The 17,467-nt window shown below is 37.0% G+C and overlaps 1 protein-coding gene across 5 annotated transcripts in view; it reads left to right on the top strand.

Annotated features, from left to right (window-relative positions):
* LOC129751686 (guanine nucleotide exchange factor DBS) overlaps positions 1 to 17,467 on the top strand; it is a 361,927-nt gene that overhangs the window by 195,646 nt on the left and 148,814 nt on the right. Inside the window, exon 1 of one of the 5 annotated variants that reach the window (XM_055747342.1) lies at positions 12,083 to 12,204. The exons of the other annotated variants lie outside the window; for them this stretch is intronic. The gene's annotated coding sequence lies outside the window, so the exon portion shown is untranslated. Of the gene's footprint in view, positions 1 to 12,082; positions 12,205 to 17,467 lie in introns of those variants that run through there. 5 annotated transcript variants of the gene reach the window in all.

Here is a 17,467-nt window from a genome sequence, read left to right as displayed (position 1 = left end):
TAAACACGAGTAAAAAAAGATACTTAAGTTGAAACCACGATGATGGTCAATTCGAATAACCGAGCGTGACTTTTTGTGGTTGGAAAGTGAAATTTGCACGGATTTGCGGAACGAGTTCGCATCAGTGCCAAAAATATACCATTTAGATTACAATTTGGGGTCGGGGTCGTACCCCTTTATGATTACAATTTGACGTTTTGTTTTTCAAACGAATTTAACAACAATTTCTATATTTTCCAAACTTTTATCACATTTTTAAAATTTTCTAGAACCGTCAAAACAATTTTAAAAAGCTTAATTGTGCAATTTGTTAAAATATACCATAATTACACAGTTTGTTCGAACAATAATTTATCTATTCCTCAACTGTCATATTGCCAATAAGTAAAGGGTGTTTGGATCAAAAAGTGGCCAAACTAAATTGCATGTAAATTGATTATTTGTTTATTGAAAAAAAAAAACAAAGTATCTTTTTTCAAAGTTCAATGTGTATAAAAGATGGAAAAATTACTTAGTTAAGATTCAGGTCGACAAAGTCCACTTCCTAGTTCGCGATAGTTGATAATACGTTGCAAGTTATGGCGCTAGCATTCAAAAATTACTCCTAGTGTTCTCATGACACGGAGAGAAATATATATAAATTTCATTCTAATTTGAAACATCCCACATATGAAAATCAACTCTTTATATTTAAAAAAAATATTCCAATCATAAGGATAATAAAATTTAAAATTCTATTTTATAATAGAAATAAAATAAATTTAATTTAAAATATTTTAAGAATTTCGTTTTGCTAATGTATAAAAGTCATAAGATTTCAAGATCGTCAAAGCGAAAATGTTCTCAACCTTTTTGTAAAAAAGGTTTGCAGTTATTTAAAAAAGGACCACGATTCAAATTAGAAAACAAACAAAGGATCGCTTTTCAATCTTCGCTTCTTCAGTCCAACTTGTTTACCGAAGCTGGCATCATTTCAAAACAAACAAAGCAGCAGCCTTTCTAATCTGCGCTTCTTCCGTCCGTCTTATTTACCGGACCCGTCTTCATTTTAAAACAAACAATTTCAGAACAAACAAAGCAGCAGACTTTTCGATCTGCGATTTTTCAATCCGTCCTATTTACCAGCGCTGGCCTCATTTCAAAACAAACAAAACCGCAGCCTTCCAATCTGCGCTTCTTCAGTGCGTCTTATTCACCGCAACTAGCATCATTTCAAAACATTCAAAGCAGCAGCCTTTCTTATCTGCGCTTCTTCAGTCCGTCTTATTTTCCAGAACTGTATCAAAACAAAAAAGCAGCAACCTTTCCAATCTGTGCCTCTTTATTCCGTCTTATTTATCGGAGCTGGTATTATTTCAAAACAAACAAAGAAGAAGCCTTCCTTCCTTAGTCCGTCTTATTTACCAGAACTGGGATCATTTTAAAACAAACAAAGCAGTAGCCTTTCCAATCTGCACTTCTTTAGTCCGTCTTATTTACTACAACTGGCATCATTTCAAAACAAACAAAGCAGAAGCCTGCGCTTCCTCAGTCCGTCTTATTTACCGGAACTGGGATCATTGAAAAACAAACAAAGCAGTAGCCTTGCCAATGTTTTACGTGAAGTTACTAGACGCTTCTTCAGTCCGTCTTATTTACTACAACTGCCATTATTTGCAATCAAACAATCTGTGCTTCTTCAATCCGTCTTTTTTACCGGAGCTGGTATCATTTCAAAACAAATAAAGCAGCAGCCTTTCTAATCTGCGCTTCTTTAGTCCGTTTGGTTTACCGGAGCTACACCAATGGGGCGTTACCCGACACCTTATTCGTACCTATCGGAAGAATGCCAGAGTGCGCAAGATTTTGCTCTCACAGCCTTCAAATCTTTTAGCCATCTGGATGCAGTGCTGGTTGCAGAGAGAACATGACGATAATTTTCAAAATTTACAAACATGGCGGACGCTATACCATATCCGATTTAAACTAACTTCAGATGCCATTTTATACCATCTTTTCACTATGCGGATAGGAATAGCGATTCGCAATACCATTGTAAACGAGTCAAGTTACCATTTCTGATACGGTTTCATGTGTGCTGGGTTTCTAATATGCGCTTATCGTACCAACTACGCCATTGTCGTGAACTGACTATTAATTTGAATCATAATTCAGGATCTTCGCTTTGAAACTTCCGTCTCTCTCAAGATTTGATCAATAACTGATTTGTGTTTTTGTTTACACTTCGAAGCAGAGGTGCCAGGTGTCCTGATTTTTCAGGATTTGTCCTGATTTTCGTGAGACCGTCCTGATTTTTTTTAAATTGCCGAAAATAGTCCTGATTTAAAAAAAAAATGGGCATTAAAATGTACTTAGTACTGATTTAAAAAAAAATTAAGTTTATATATACATTATCAAGATATCTAACAAATCTGTATTAAAATAGTTTAACCGGTGATAATCTTCGGTTTGGACAATATTTACATGGTGTTTTTCCATATGAAATGCAGGTCAGCCAAGATTCTACTCGCCTCAGTTGCATACCCTTATTTCGCCTTCATTTATGCAATCTCAGCTAAATTAATGGTGTCCTGAAAAATCCTGATTTTTTTGTTCAAAGTGTGCTGGTTTTTGACAAAATTACCTGTCATCCCTGCCTTTAAGCTTCTATTTCAGTGTTGCCACATATATATTTGTTTTTTTTATTATTAAAACATAAATTTTTCTTCTGTACATTCATCATCTCATCTCCATAACATGTGTTTTGCCACCATTTGTATTTTAAATCCTGTGGCACTTTTGGTAAAGAATATCAAAACAAAGCAACGCCACGTTGATGCGCGAAATGCGCATTAGGCTGGTTCAGCTAATCTATTCGAGTGACTCTGCCTTTTCTTAAATATCTTACTATTTAGTCTCATTATGAAGAAAAACTTATAGTGCAAATTACAATGTTGATGTTCTTTGAATATGTGTGGTGTTTTGTGTAAATTTGTGCTAAAATTGCCTGAAAAATGCCTGGACGAATGTTCTGAAATCTTATTTTACAGACAAATCCTGGCTCATGCCACCCCAGTCCTTCGAAGAGTGTATTGGTAAAAAATGGGTGAAAGTTTGTTTTCGAGCCAAGAAATAAAAAACAAACACACTTTTCTTCACGTACCTCAACGACCTTACTAAAAAAAATAGTTTTTATGAAAGATCAGTGGAATTCTAATGAATGTAAGTGAGATTTTTGGAATAATCTGGCGCTTCTGCATCACATTCGACACATTGAAATTGATTTTTTCTCTGAACAAAAATCAGTGCAAAAACTGTGTCTGAGTAATGTCTGGACGAACGGTCAAAAGTCTTTGTTTTACAGACAAATCAGGGCACCTGCCATCCCAGCTTAGAAGAACGTTTGCGGTTATCCTGCACGATTGATCCGTGCGAAATGAGTTAACACCAACTGCATGAACCGTCATATCATGGAAGCCCCTAACAGGGAAAGTCCTATCAAGTAGGTAAGTTCTTCAATCGGCGGGTTCTCTTATGAAGGTTCCTCATCAAGTGGATGACATGAAGTGTCGGTTTAGAGGAATTCCTCTCAGGAAATTTTCTCTCCCAAAAGTTCCTCATTCCTACCATGGTAGCTATTCACTGGAAATGTTCTTCCATAAAAGTTCCCTCACAGGGAATATTATCAGGTGGTATTTCCTCACAAGGAACGCCTCATCAAGAAAGTTTTTCACCTTAGAAAATGGAAATGTCCTTTCAAAAACTTGCCATTAGCGAATGTCCTCACGGTGCGTAGAAGGGTTTTTACAGGAATTGACCTCCCAGGTGACTTATTCTCTGAGAATGTCAGTCACGTAAGAATTTCTCACAAGGAATGCCACAGGCGGATTCCTCATAGGGATTGTGTCTACAGGGAAGTTCCTCGCAGGGAATATAACGGAGGTGTCCTCACAGTAGAGTTCCTTTCTGGGAATGTTCTTCCAGGTGAGTACCTCTCAAGTTATGTCACGGGGGGAAACCTCACAAAGAGCGTACTTCTTTGGATTTCCTCTCAGGGAATGTCTTTTCAGGGAAGTTCCTCTCAGAAATATTACGGGGGGAATTCCTCACAGGGGTTGATCTTAAAGAAGAGTCATCTAAAGGAATGTCTCAGGGGAGTTCCTCCCAGGGAATGTCACAGAGGGTTTTCTAGCAGAAAACGTCCTTCCAGTGGAGTTCCTCTCAGGGAATATCAGGGTTTCTCACAGGGATGTCTTTTCAGCAGAGTTTCTTTCAGGGAAAGTCCTTCTATGGTAGTTCCTCTCAAGGAATGTTACGGGACGATTACCAACATAGATTTTTCTTCTTATGAATTTCCTCTCAGGGAATGTCACGGGAGGGGGCGGGAGGCTAATTCCTCACGGGGATTGACCATCAAGAGGAGTCCTATAAGGAAATGATTCAGGGGAGAATGTCCTTACAGGAGAGTTCCTCTCAGGGAATGGCACGGGGGGACTCCTCACTGGATTGTACTTCTTGGGAGCTCCTCTCAGGGAAGTTTCTCTCAGGGAATATCACGGGAATGTCCTTCCAGGGTTGTTCCTTTCAAGGAATGTCCCGAGGGAATCCTCACAGAGATTGTACTTCTTGGGAGTTCCTCTCAGGGAATGTCCTTCCAGGCGAGTTCCTATCACTGAATGTCACGGGAGGGGGGACTCCTCGCGGCATTGTCCTTTAAGGGCATTGTCCTCTCAGGAAATGTCACAGGGAGTTTCCACAGGGATTTACAGGGATTGTTCGTTAACGAAAGATCCTGTAAGGGAATGTCACGGGGGGATTCTTCACAGAGGCGTTCCTCGTAAGGAAAGTTCTTCCAGTGGAGTTCCTCTCAGGGAACATCAGAATTCTTCATCAGGATGTCTTTCGTAGGGAGTTCCTTTCAGGGAATGTCACTAGCGGTTCCTCACAGGGATAATTTCGAGTGAAGTCCTCACAAGGAGACAATTTAGAAAACGTTCTCACAAAGGTTTGAACGTATGTTCAGAAAAAAATTTCGTGTCATGTCAACCAATTATGATTCGATCTCTTTTTTTGCATACTCACCTGCTACTCACCTGCACCTGCTGCTCTCCTCACCTCTTTTTAAGCATCAATTTTCCAACAAAATTTCCTTCAACTAGATAATACGCATATTTTTTTCCTTTTGGCCTTAACAAATTCAGAAGAAATTTCAATGCTATGGAGCTTCGACAGCGCCAATTGTCGTAACCGGTTGATTTAATGTAACCGGATTACATCAATTTTTCAGCTCACTACCAAGGAATATTTAAATAAGGTAGTGTCGAGAGCCATATTTGTTTTTTTTGTGACGTCATAAAAACGAATGTATCGAGAATTTATATGCGAATGGCAGAAATTTCGAGGAAAAACATGTTTTAGAACGAAAATGAATTCCAATTTCATTATGATTGTGTTGTAAGACCTCTATTTCACTATGTTATGAAATTGTCTGGTCCTTTGAAGATTGTATTATGTTTTTTTCTCATTTTAATAATGCACGCAATGTCATCTTGAAGCTAAAACGTTAAAAAACGAAGCAAAAATCTACTTTAAAAATCTAGCTGGTAGTTATTGAGTGTTTAAGTGATTGTCATGATTTTTATCTAATCGGTTTGCCATATTCAATTCTTATGTAGAACAATTAACATCAATTGATGATTGTTAACTCGATTTACTAAAGTACCAATAAATAATTGTGGTTTTGTATAAAAGCTTGTTTTTTGATAACTTTTTTGTAATGAGGATCTTAAACTGCACTGACATGATCATTTTCATGGAAGACTTTAAACTAATTTTAGAGTTTTGCAAATTGGAGTAGGGAAAATCCATCATTTTTTCTAACTTCGATGGTCTATTTCATACAAAAATTACTCGAAAATCCAACTTTTTTCATACCGATCTTGAAGAGCAAGAATCCTTTTGGAATAACAGGTATAAAAAGTGGAACATCTCCAGCAAATTCTTCAAATTATCAACGAAAAAGGCAAACTTCCTAGTAAATTAACAGATTTTCCGTGTTTGTGACGTCGCAGTATGTACTAATACTAAAGCAGGGCTGCCTCGACACTACCTCCTTTAAATATTCCTTGGCTCACTACCGGAAGACATCTTTCCTCCATTTCATTCTTGTTTATACTGATTTTCATTATCTCTTTTCAAAGCATGTGAAATTCTCACTCAGCGTTGTCACATTCAAATATGAACTCTAACTCTTCTATCATAAATCCTCTCTCATTTTTAGACTGTGGAAATCTCTACCTTTACTGACTGAAATCATCAGATACTTTTTATTTATTTATCTATTGAAATATTATATTTCTTTTTTTCCTTTTACTTGGTATTTCCAACTTTTTTTTTATTTCTTTACATTATAATACTTATATTCACTACAGAGGGTGAAATAATTGAGACAATTTCGGTGTCCTTGTACGAAGAAAGTAGGGACTTCGTAAGCAGGGATGCCAGGTGTTGAGGTTTTAAAATCCGGGCGATTTTGAAATAAAAGTCTGTTTGTGTTTGTGTTTCTAGTAGAATCAGACACTTATGAATAACATGGATATTATTATTAATTTTATTTCTGACTTTTTAAACACTTAGTGTTCATTCGAGTCTCAAAAAACTTAAAACTAAAAACTTACAACTAATACATTTTCACGTTTTATAAGACAGAAATGTACATTAAAATGAATTGCTTTTTACGTTACTTGAATCAGTTATTACAAAATTTCTTGAAATTCTAAAATTCAAACAGTTTCAATATTCGCACATTTCATTTGCTTTTTTTCGTCGTCACGGTCACTTGTCTTCCTCGGGTCCCGTGTTCTATGATCTCGGTCTGGCTTAATTCCGGAATCGACTCGACAGATGCAACTTTACTTTTTGGCTTTATTTTTTTCCTGGATTCCTTTTCCGAAGTCGAACTAGGGCTGGAAATAGTTCGTTTAAGATTCACATTATCCACTTCCATTTTCGCGTCGTCATCATTGTCTTCCTCATCATCCTCATCTTCATCTTCTTCGTTCTCATCGCTGTCGTCATCGTCATCGTCATCGTCGTCGATCTCTTCTCCGCTGCTCGTTTTTTCTGCCGACGTTGTCGGTTTTGTGGCAGCCGTTGTGTGCACGGCTTCGTTGAGGCTTGGTAGCAATTCTCGTGTTGATCGGGTTTTAAGCTTGTTCGGCAACGTTGTCGAGGTGTTTGCAATTTTTTCAATCTCCGGCGTGGCCTCGACCAATGCTTTCTTAAGTATTTGGCTGAACGATGTACTTGGTTCCGATGACTTTTGATGCACGTTATTCAAACTTACCACGCCGATGCTTGCCAGCTTGGGACAATTAACTTTAAGATGACCTTCAATTTTGGAGAGGAAGCATCGACTTTTAACACCTTCATAAAATATTCTAACCTTGAAATTTGAGATGAGAATATTCGCTGGAAGTTCCTTGGCGATTTCCAAACACAGGGAAACCCGAATTTGTCGCAAATTTCTCTCTAACGTGCTGCTTTATTGTCCCATACTGTCCCAAAACTAGTGCAATTTCCTCGTCATCGACCTCGGGAGGCAAATTGAAAACTCGCACATAACGATAAACACTACTCGCAACGTCCAATTTTACTATAATCCTGGTTCCATCTTCATATAAAAGGGGTACTCGGCGTCCATTTTATTTATAAAGCTACTAGCTGATCCCATACGAACTCCGTTTCGCTTTCAACTTGGAATATGTCATGAACAGTTTGCATGAAAGTCAATTGCCAAGCATTTTCCAGATGCACTTTTGAATTCACTGTTAAGTAATAATTGCAAAAATATTGGACGTTCATTTTGTCTGTCGTCTGCTACTAAATTTGAAATCAGGAATCAATTGACCGTGCCAAAAAAAAACCCGTGTATAAATGTCGACTCGATAGTTGCATAGCAACGCAATTATTGCCAAAAAGTTAAACCCTTTTCGGTGGCTTCTTATACAATATCTGAAATCGATTGCCCTTCCCTCAAAACTCCTGTGTGCCAATTTTCAAAGCAATCTGTTGCATAATAACGTCAATATTGCAAAAAAAACCGTGAACAATTAATCTATATGGACGACCCCTTTCGTCGACCCCTGGCAAAATATTTGACATTTGATATCGATTGCCTGTCCCTGAAAACTACCGTGTGCAAATTTTCATCCCAATCCGATGTATAATATCAACGATATAGCAATTATATTAAAAGGTTAATATGGACGACCCCCTTTGCCGGCACCGTACACTGAATTTAATACCTGAAATCCATTGCTCGTCTCTCAAAACTCTCGTGTACCAATTTTCATCTGAATCCGATGTATAATAACGACAATATCGCATCAACAGTGAATAGTTAATATGGACGACCCCTTTGGCCGACCCCTGATTTTAGTTTGGATAAGTGAAATCAGTTTTTTGTCCCTAATAACTCCTACGTGCAAATTTTCATCCCAATCCGATGTATAAAAACGTCAATATCACTAAGATATTGAAAAGTTGATATGGATGACCCCTTTTGACGGCCCCTTACATTGAATTTGATACCTCAAATCGATTGCACGTCACTCAAAACTATCGTGTACCAATTTTCATCTGAATACGATGTATAATAACGTCAATATCGCAAAAACAGCGAACAGTTAATATGGACGACCCCTTTGGACGATCCCTTACACATAATTTGACATCTGAAATCGATCTCTCGTCTCTAAAAACACTCATGTGCAAATTTTCATCACAATCCGACGGAAAATAACGTCAATAACGTGAAAACAATATTTGTCTTGTATGGACGACCCCCTTCAGAAGGGGTCGTCCAAAAATCTAAAAACATTTTTCATCATTCCTGGTCCTAATGAGCATCCATGCCAAATTTCAGATCTCTAGCTCTTAAGACGGCTGAGTCTATAGAGGACAAACAAACAAACAAACAAACAAACAAACATACAGATAATTGCTTTTTATATATATAGATTAAACACTACTTCGTCCATAAACTTAAGGTAAAAATATCGTTCATTTTCGTCTTTGTACAAAGAATGCACAATAGACGTTTGTATTTCCAACGTGTTTTGAACAAAACTAAAAACGGTTACATATACCGGAGGCCTCGCACACGCTCCAAACGCAATTTTAATAGTGTTCTTTCGCGTCCTTTCTATAACGGTAGGCCGGTATCTATTCCACTTAAACGAAACAAAAAAACGATTGCACTGACCAAGAGTTCAATTTAAAAACATGTGATCGCACCAACGTCCGAGCGTAAACTGAACATGGATATTGTGTTCAACATTCAATTTTAAAAGTCTGTAAAATTTGTGCTCTCTATTGAAAAAGAATCAGGGCAAAATCTGTGTGTCTAAGCAGTATCTGGACGGAGGGTCAAAAGTTTATATTTACAAACAAATCAGGGCACCTGGCAACCCAGCTGGTAAGACAATGAGGAAACTTGATTGTGAAAAAAAAAAGAAACCATTAATAGGCTCAAAAGTATGTAATAGATTGATCTATTTCCTATTAATTAAACAATAATAGAAAGATAGTTGAAATAATAAATGACAACACATGGAAGGGATTTTTGTTAAAAGAACTGTTTTGAAAACTAATTAACAACGCAGGGTCAGTGTTTGGAATAGAGTTATTATGTATTCAAGTTTGTTCGTCAAGTCCCTAAATAACTACATATTACATTAGCGGTAGCTTTTTTGTCACATTCCACTTATCATATTCCCTAACCGGGGAAGTACTCATTTCTCAATGAGTAAAATGCGATTACTACTTATAGTAATCTGCCAACACTGCAGTGTAACTGCTAGCCGCAGTATGAGTAGTTTCAGTTTACAATGTGATGATACAAACATTTGTATCGTGTTTACATCAGCACCTGTCATCCACAATTATCGATGATCAATCGCTACACTCAACGAAATTGACACATTGGGACTATGTGTGAGCCCATATAGATTTTTGCAATTTGTTCCCCATCAATTTTTTTTTGTTTCGATTATAGTCGTTTTACCATCTTTTTGGCATTCGCGACTTATTCCCCATATAAAGAGTATGTGCCGCACATATAGCAAAAAACATAGAATGGTTAAACCCGCACAACTTCCTTTCAATCTGACGATCGAGCTCGGGTTCTTCCCCGCAGCGGGTTTAACTAGATTTTTGGTGCTATCCGGTGGCATTTCGTTCCTGAATTTTCTTTCCTGTTCGATTTCATCATGCGCACGACTGCGGAAAATCAACTAGATTAGTGCCATTTTGAAAACTTTTAAAATCATCGACAGACGAATTCGATGATTTCTGATGGTTTCACACGCTGATTTTAGAATAGTCAACATCATATATTCATTCCACATCGAAATTATGTGTAAAATTGATAAATTTTCTTTAATTTCAGTAAAATCAATAGATATGTTGAACAATTTCAGGAACGTATGTGTGGAGAAACATACGCCTGAAGTGTCGATTTTTTGCAGTGTACTGATGTGTGTAAATAGTCCTATTTGTCGCTAGTAGTATTTGTGTCTTAATTCAGGAAGTGTTACTAATACTTTTCAATTTTGGGAACATTAACCTAAAAAACGACCGTGTTCGTCGGCTGGCTGCCCAGTTTTTGCACTGAAATTTGTACCAAGAGTTTTTGAGGTTAATTGTCCCGACTCATCTGTACACGCTCAGCAAGTGTGCGAAAGAAATGTCAAAAACAACAATAGACGAATTGACCAAAACAAACGGAGAACCAAAACAATGTGTGTTGGTTGTGTCGACGGAGAAGACGGATGTCGTCCAAATCCGAAACCAAAAACCGTAATTTACAGCAATAATGATAACAGCTTCCTTAAGCCGTTGTCTTAGGTGCCTCTGCCCTACGGAATAAGGGAAATAATTGACATAACAAGCTTATCTCAACTCAATAGCTCATCTTTGGCAAGCATGGCTTGTATGTAAAGAATATCTGCAAGTGCGCAAAGCAAAAAGAAAGACTCAACATTTCAAACTTATCAATAAATTTCTGGTAGAACGAAGTCTACCGGGTGAGCTAGTATTGAATAATAAAGAACGATTGACAAAACGACTAAGCAAATTTAAAAGTTGAGCGAATCTGGGTAAACATATTAATTAGGTGTGTCGAATGTCTAACTGTACAAAAAAATAACAATTAAGTTATTTTGTCATGACACTTGTTATGCATTCCATTGCAGTGTCTATGATCTAGAGAAAAAATGCCAGTACACATAGGTACTTACTGCAGATCCGTCACGCCAAGATCCATTTCAGCCATGTATTGCCTCAAATCACCCTCGCATGGCTAGAATCACGCAAAGCAAAGGGTGCAATAACACACATGTCTGAGGGGCGCACATTTCACACCTCACTAGCATAAGTATGAAAAATGCAACCTTTCCGGTTTGGTTTTTTGTCAGCAAAACCGCACCGCTATTGAACAAAAAAAAAACAAACCAACTACCCTTAGAAACGAGAGGCTCAACAAAAAGGAAAAGAAAAAAGCCGAATCAACCAACCTACTAAGCTTGTTTCCCATTGTCTAACCGTTGAGCTTGAGGGCTTAGCTCGTTGGGTGGTGATTTTCCTCGTAAACTGCTCGAAAAAACGATTCGTCGGGTAGAACGACGAAAACCCGCATCAAAACAAAAGAAAAGTGCTCGATTGTTGTTCTCTCCCGAAAAACGAGAGAGAGGGAGCGAGGCTCCACGAAAAACACGTGGGCCGGTTGATCGGTCTTAGGCCGAAAGCGAAGAAGGTTCGGTCTTTAAAACCGATTCAGTCAGTTGAGAGATCTTCTGCGATCGGTCAAAGCTCAACCGGTTTGGAGTTTTCGTTCTCTCTTCGGTTGAAGAGTCTCTTAAGCTGGAGTCGCTGAAGAGGTCTCTCCGATCGCCGGTCGTCTAGCCGCGCGGTCGTTTTTGGAGACAGCCGCAGGTTGGGTTTCCTGAAACCGAACAAGACACGATCGACGACCTGGCTACCTGACTGACTGAATGGGGGCTCTTTTGGGCTAGCTGACTGGCTGCGCTTCACTGAACTTGAGATCTGTGCGGCCCCGTCAGTATAGTGGCAGAAGTTGCGCCAGGTGGCACGCGTTTTGTCGTTGTCTTTCGCGGTTTTTCGCGCGATCCTGTCTGCAGCAGGTGGAAGTCTGTAGAAAGTGCTGTAAGTGTGCTGCGATCGTCGGGGTCCGTGAGAACCTTTGAAGGGGCCCAAAAGCTTTTGAACAGCAACAGAGGAAAAAAGTGGCACGGTCGCCATGTGAAGTTATGCGATCTGCTGCAATCTCTGAAGCTGCAGAAGCTGTGTGAAACATTGCTTCGGAGTTGCAGTTGATGGTTTCTGAAATATGTTAATAACCTTTTTTGCTCGAGGGGCTGCGATAAGAAGTTTTAGACAGAAGATGATGATGTAGTGTGCTTGAGGCGTTGGGCGTTGAGGTGCCGGTTTGATCTGCAGTTTGGATCTAAGCGCTAATAAGTAGTTTAAATTATGAAGTTAAACCTACTTAAGCAAACCAAATAAAGAGGGTACAGTGAACCGTAATAAATTGTATCGCTACAGCTCCGGTAAACTGCAGCTGAGTGCATGCGAATGAGCAATTTAGGGGTGGCAAAAATAATGGAAAGATTACGGCAGCAGTGGAAAAAATTGGCAAACATCTCATAGGGAGGCGGAAAAATGTGTCTCATGAAAGTGAAATAAGCGTACAAGGCAATATTTTCCTCCTCCCTCATCACAACTCTTAAATGTGCGTGATCAAAAGTGCAGAAATAAACCACCAACGAATGTAATGAGAAAAATTAGACGAGCCTTGATGCGATTCAATGCTAAACGGTGTGGATTTTTCGTAACCGTGTCTCGCGATCGAGGGATCGCCTCACACAGATAGTTGTGATTGTGTTGTGTAATACCCCCTTTGATTATGAAAAATTTATCATCTGAACCAACGTCGAAAAAATAAAACGGAAGAGATGAAAGTAGGCGTTGAGGTTTTTTTTGTCGTCTCTTTTTTTTTAAACGAGGAAACGTTGAGCAGTCACCTCAGAAACCGAAAACTGGAATCGCTTGCTTGGATTGCTGATCGATTAATCAACTAGTGAAGGTTTTTTTTTCGGAGACATGATTGGCATTGAATGGAAGTTGCTCGAAAAAAAGGAGCCAAACTTTTGCGAAGGATACATTTGCATCTGTACACACTGGAAAAAAATTCTCCGTTAAAATTGTGTTGTTTTTCGAGGAACATGAAACTAGAAAAAAAACCTACGGTTGGCTGATGGTGAAGATTGACTGCAATTTGATTTACCCGGATATTTTCGGTGAAACAATTCGGAACCCAACACCAATTATTGGACGGCTGAACACTTCCTCTCTGGTCCGAATGAGTTTTAATGAAGCCGTTGCTATGGAAACAATGAAGTGTCGTCGTGAAATATGTAAGGTGTTTATGATGGAGTACAATTAGAAGAAAAATTGCTTCCTCCATACTGCTGCAGTGCATTGATTTCGAATCATTAACCAGTACCCGGCCGGGTGTCGAAATTTGGTCCCACTTCAATTGGATTAAGCCGCTGATGAGTGTTCCGAGCGATTGGTCTAAGTGAGCCTGTGGCGGAAATTGGCTAAACTCGGTTAAACTGACCATTTATATAACCGACCAATTTTCCTTAAAGTTGGTAATTGAAAGGTGATTTAGACGAAAATTGATCCCATTTTTTCTAATCCTTCCTTTATTGCTAATACTTACTGGAATAGGATAAAAATTCAAAATGCCGAATTCACATTCAGAATTCAGAATTCAGATTCAGAATTCAGATTCAGAATTCAGATTCAGAATTCAGATTCAGAATTCAGATTTAGAATTCAGATTCAGAATTCAGATTCAGAATTCAGATTCAGAATTCAGATTCAGAATTCAGATTCAGAATTCAGATTCAGAATTCAGATTCAGAATTCAGATTCAGAATTCAGATTCAGAATTCAGATTCAGAATTCAGATTCAGAATTCAGATTCAGAATTCAGATTCAGAATTCAGATTCAGAATTCAGATTCAGAATTCAGATTCAGAATTCAGATTCAGAATTCAGAATCAGATTCAGAATTCAGATTCATTTCTGAATCATGCCAGTGAAATCACATTGTTAGTTATTTTTATCCTAAATGCACGTTTTGAGTTGTAATTCTGTGTTTAGATTTTGCTTTGTACTGTCACTTTATTTGTTTCTGATTTTTCTTATTTTGCAAATCGAGTTTTATGTTTTGCGTTCGGATCAGAAACCTTTAGTGTGCTGAATTTTTAAGTAGATTCTTATGGGGGTTTCTTTTCCAATCCTTCATTTGAGCTTTTAATTTCAAGTTCAGATTATAAAGATCGTGTCTAAAATTAAATAGAAAATCCAGCAGTCGACCGATGGAGCTGGATATGAGAGAAAAATTTATGACTTATTCCAGCGGAACGTCATAACGTATTCAAATATTTTTTCGGTACAAAGTATGTAGAATTTAAGGTTTATTGCGCACATTGAAAAAAATTAAACTTATTATTTCAAAGTTTAAATCACCACAGTTTAGAAGCGAAAGTATTTGTATTGAACAAATATTTATCAAAATATAAGCAATAGAAATCGTAACGTCACAACCAAGGTCGCCGAAATCACAGAAAAATCTGTAATTTCACAGAATTTTGAGCAAATTGTCATCACAGAATCTGTGTCACAGAACACAGAATTTTGAAAAATTCACAGATTTCACAGAATTTTTGAATTTTGAAAGGATTTCCAAAATTACATTTTTTTGGCCAACATAAAATTTAGATTTTAACTTTGTAATTCAGTAAAGTATGATAGGATTGGTAGTTTTAATTGATTTTACTCAACTTCAATGTTAAAAAATACCCAATTTATTACGAATTTTCAATGAAATTAAAGGAAATAGCATCACAAACAATCATCACAGAATTTTTGGGTAAAATCACAGAAAGTCAGATTTTTTTTCTCAAAAACACCGATTTTTTTTTCGGCAACCTTGGTCACAACGCACCTTGTTTTCCCCTTTTCTGTATTTTTTTCTACAAAACCATACTTTTCTGCTCTCCTATTAAAGTAAACTTTTTGAAAATTTCAGAAAAGTATAAACAATTCCTTGTTTTAATTTTTTTTTTTCAAATTTCGACTTTAATTTATTTTAGAGCGATTTAGTTTCGCGACATCACAATGCTCCATTTTTTAGAAACACGTTGTGACGTCAGGAAATTTAATATACAGCTACATGAAATAAACCTAAGTAAAATCTTAAAATTAATGCTTAACTTACTAAATATTTTTCTAAATTTATTTGTGCGATCACGCGAATATTTAAAAAAAATATATTCGTAAAAGTGTTTAAATGTATTTCTTAATCTTTTTGATTGCAAAGAAAAGAAAAAATTAATGATAATTTCAAAAGCTTTCGATCTATTAAAAGTTTGTTAATGGACACTAGAGTTCCCAAATTCGACTTATGAAAATCTTATAACTTGCACGCTAAAATTGATCCTAGACTAAGGTTGCCAGAATGTTTTCAGCACGTATCCGGGCCGAACAAATCAGGCAATCTTATATCAAAATCTGGCAAAATCCGGTTATTTGATTTCAAAAGTGATGACCATAAATCCAGGCAATATCCGGGCAAATTTTCTTAAAACCCAGACAGAATCAAGAAAAAAAATTGAAAAGAAAAATTTTTCCATTATAACTCATCAACAGATTTTGAATCATGTTTAAGGCTTCCAAAAAACCTTTCATGATTATTTTCATAAAACTTGCTCAAAAAATTTCATTTTAGAAGCGTTCGTGGTTTGTTTTTGTGTTTAATTTGCCAAATAAAGTGATAAAATCCGAGCAAAATCCGGGCATTTTTTAATGAAATCCGAGCAACCGGGCCGGGCCGGACTGTTTCCAAATTTTGTATTAAATATCCGGGCAAACCCGGATAAAACCTGGCAATCTGGCAACCTTATCTTAGACCTACCGCAAAATCCAATGCTAAATTTGGGGTTCGGACCACGGAAAGGAATCGCGAAATTATCCAGAAATTCGTAGGAATTATGCGAAATTTTGTTTGGAAGGAACATGAAAACCTAGTTTTGTACCGATTTCTTAAGTCTCTATCGGCCGATTCCTTTTCGATGAGGGTTATGATAATAACCCGATTCCAAGGTCCCATTTCTATGAGGGTTATGATAATAAAAAATAGATATTGAGTTTCAAAAATTAGCTTCTGAAGGGTAAATTACGAACAATACACGAATGCTCGTAAATCGAAGTTTATGAACTCGGTTTTGAAACTTAATAACTGTTTTAAGGTAACTCTAATGAAAATTCGTTCTTCAGATAAAATATTGTCATAAACACACTGTTAGTGAAAAACTGGTTTTTTGTTCATTCCGAACGAAATCTACACATTTCCATACATACTTCAGGTTTGTAGCGCGACCCCTTTCCGTACTTCAATTTTGCCTAAATTTTTCCTGGGACCTTGTAATAGTACATATTTTAATTTGTTTAATTTTTTAATTCAGATAAAAGGAACCTTTATGGAATTTTATGTGAATATGGAGTTCGATTTGGGTTTTCTAATAACATTCTTTGAGATGCTAATTGCAACAAAGGACAGCTTTTTTTTAGAATCTCACTGCTTTAATAATTGCTTACTAAAATCATTGAACAACAATTGTCGAGGAAACTGCTGCCATGGCTCGGGACAAAATAAAAAAAAATTTTCGTCAAAATCGAATTGAAATTTTTAAACCAAACGAAAGGACAATATACAGTGGTCCAGGACGGAACTTTATCGTGACAAAATTAATTACGAAGATACTATAAGAGATCGACAAATGGTATCTCCAGCAAAAATGCTCATCAAACCATGTGCTTGAATAATCTTAAATCGAATATTAGAGTGTGTCATTTTTCCATGATTTGCGCATGAAAACTTTTTCCAGTAAACAGATAGAGCCAAACCAACAGTTTCTGAGGTAACTTTACCGAAGACACTACATACATATGACGTTTCGTAAGCAAGTTATGATTTTTTTAAATATTTAAATGTTAGGGTGTTTCGAAAAAAAAAACAGTATTCTGGCTCTAACTTTTGTGAATGAACTCATACAATGAAAATGTCTCTAGACATTCGTATGACATAAAAATATACACATTTTTCTCTCAAAGCGCATACTTGTATCTGGTGGCGATCAACAGTTATAAGGAATTTTACAGTAAAAACTTGTACCTTTTGAACTGTCCCATTTTTTGATTGGTGCAGACAAAAAATTTATTCTATGGCGGCATTATTTAGTTCAAATACCAAATATTTGATTATGAATTTTTAGGAGATAGGTTATTTTTTAATTTGAGACCCTGTAAAAGAGAACATTCCCATTTCTCGTGC

The sequence above is a fragment of the Uranotaenia lowii genome, chromosome 3 (assembly GCF_029784155.1).
Source record: "Uranotaenia lowii strain MFRU-FL chromosome 3, ASM2978415v1, whole genome shotgun sequence".
Taxonomy (NCBI): Eukaryota; Metazoa; Arthropoda; class Insecta; order Diptera; family Culicidae; genus Uranotaenia; species Uranotaenia lowii.
This window is presented reverse-complemented; position numbering and strand designations above follow the sequence as displayed.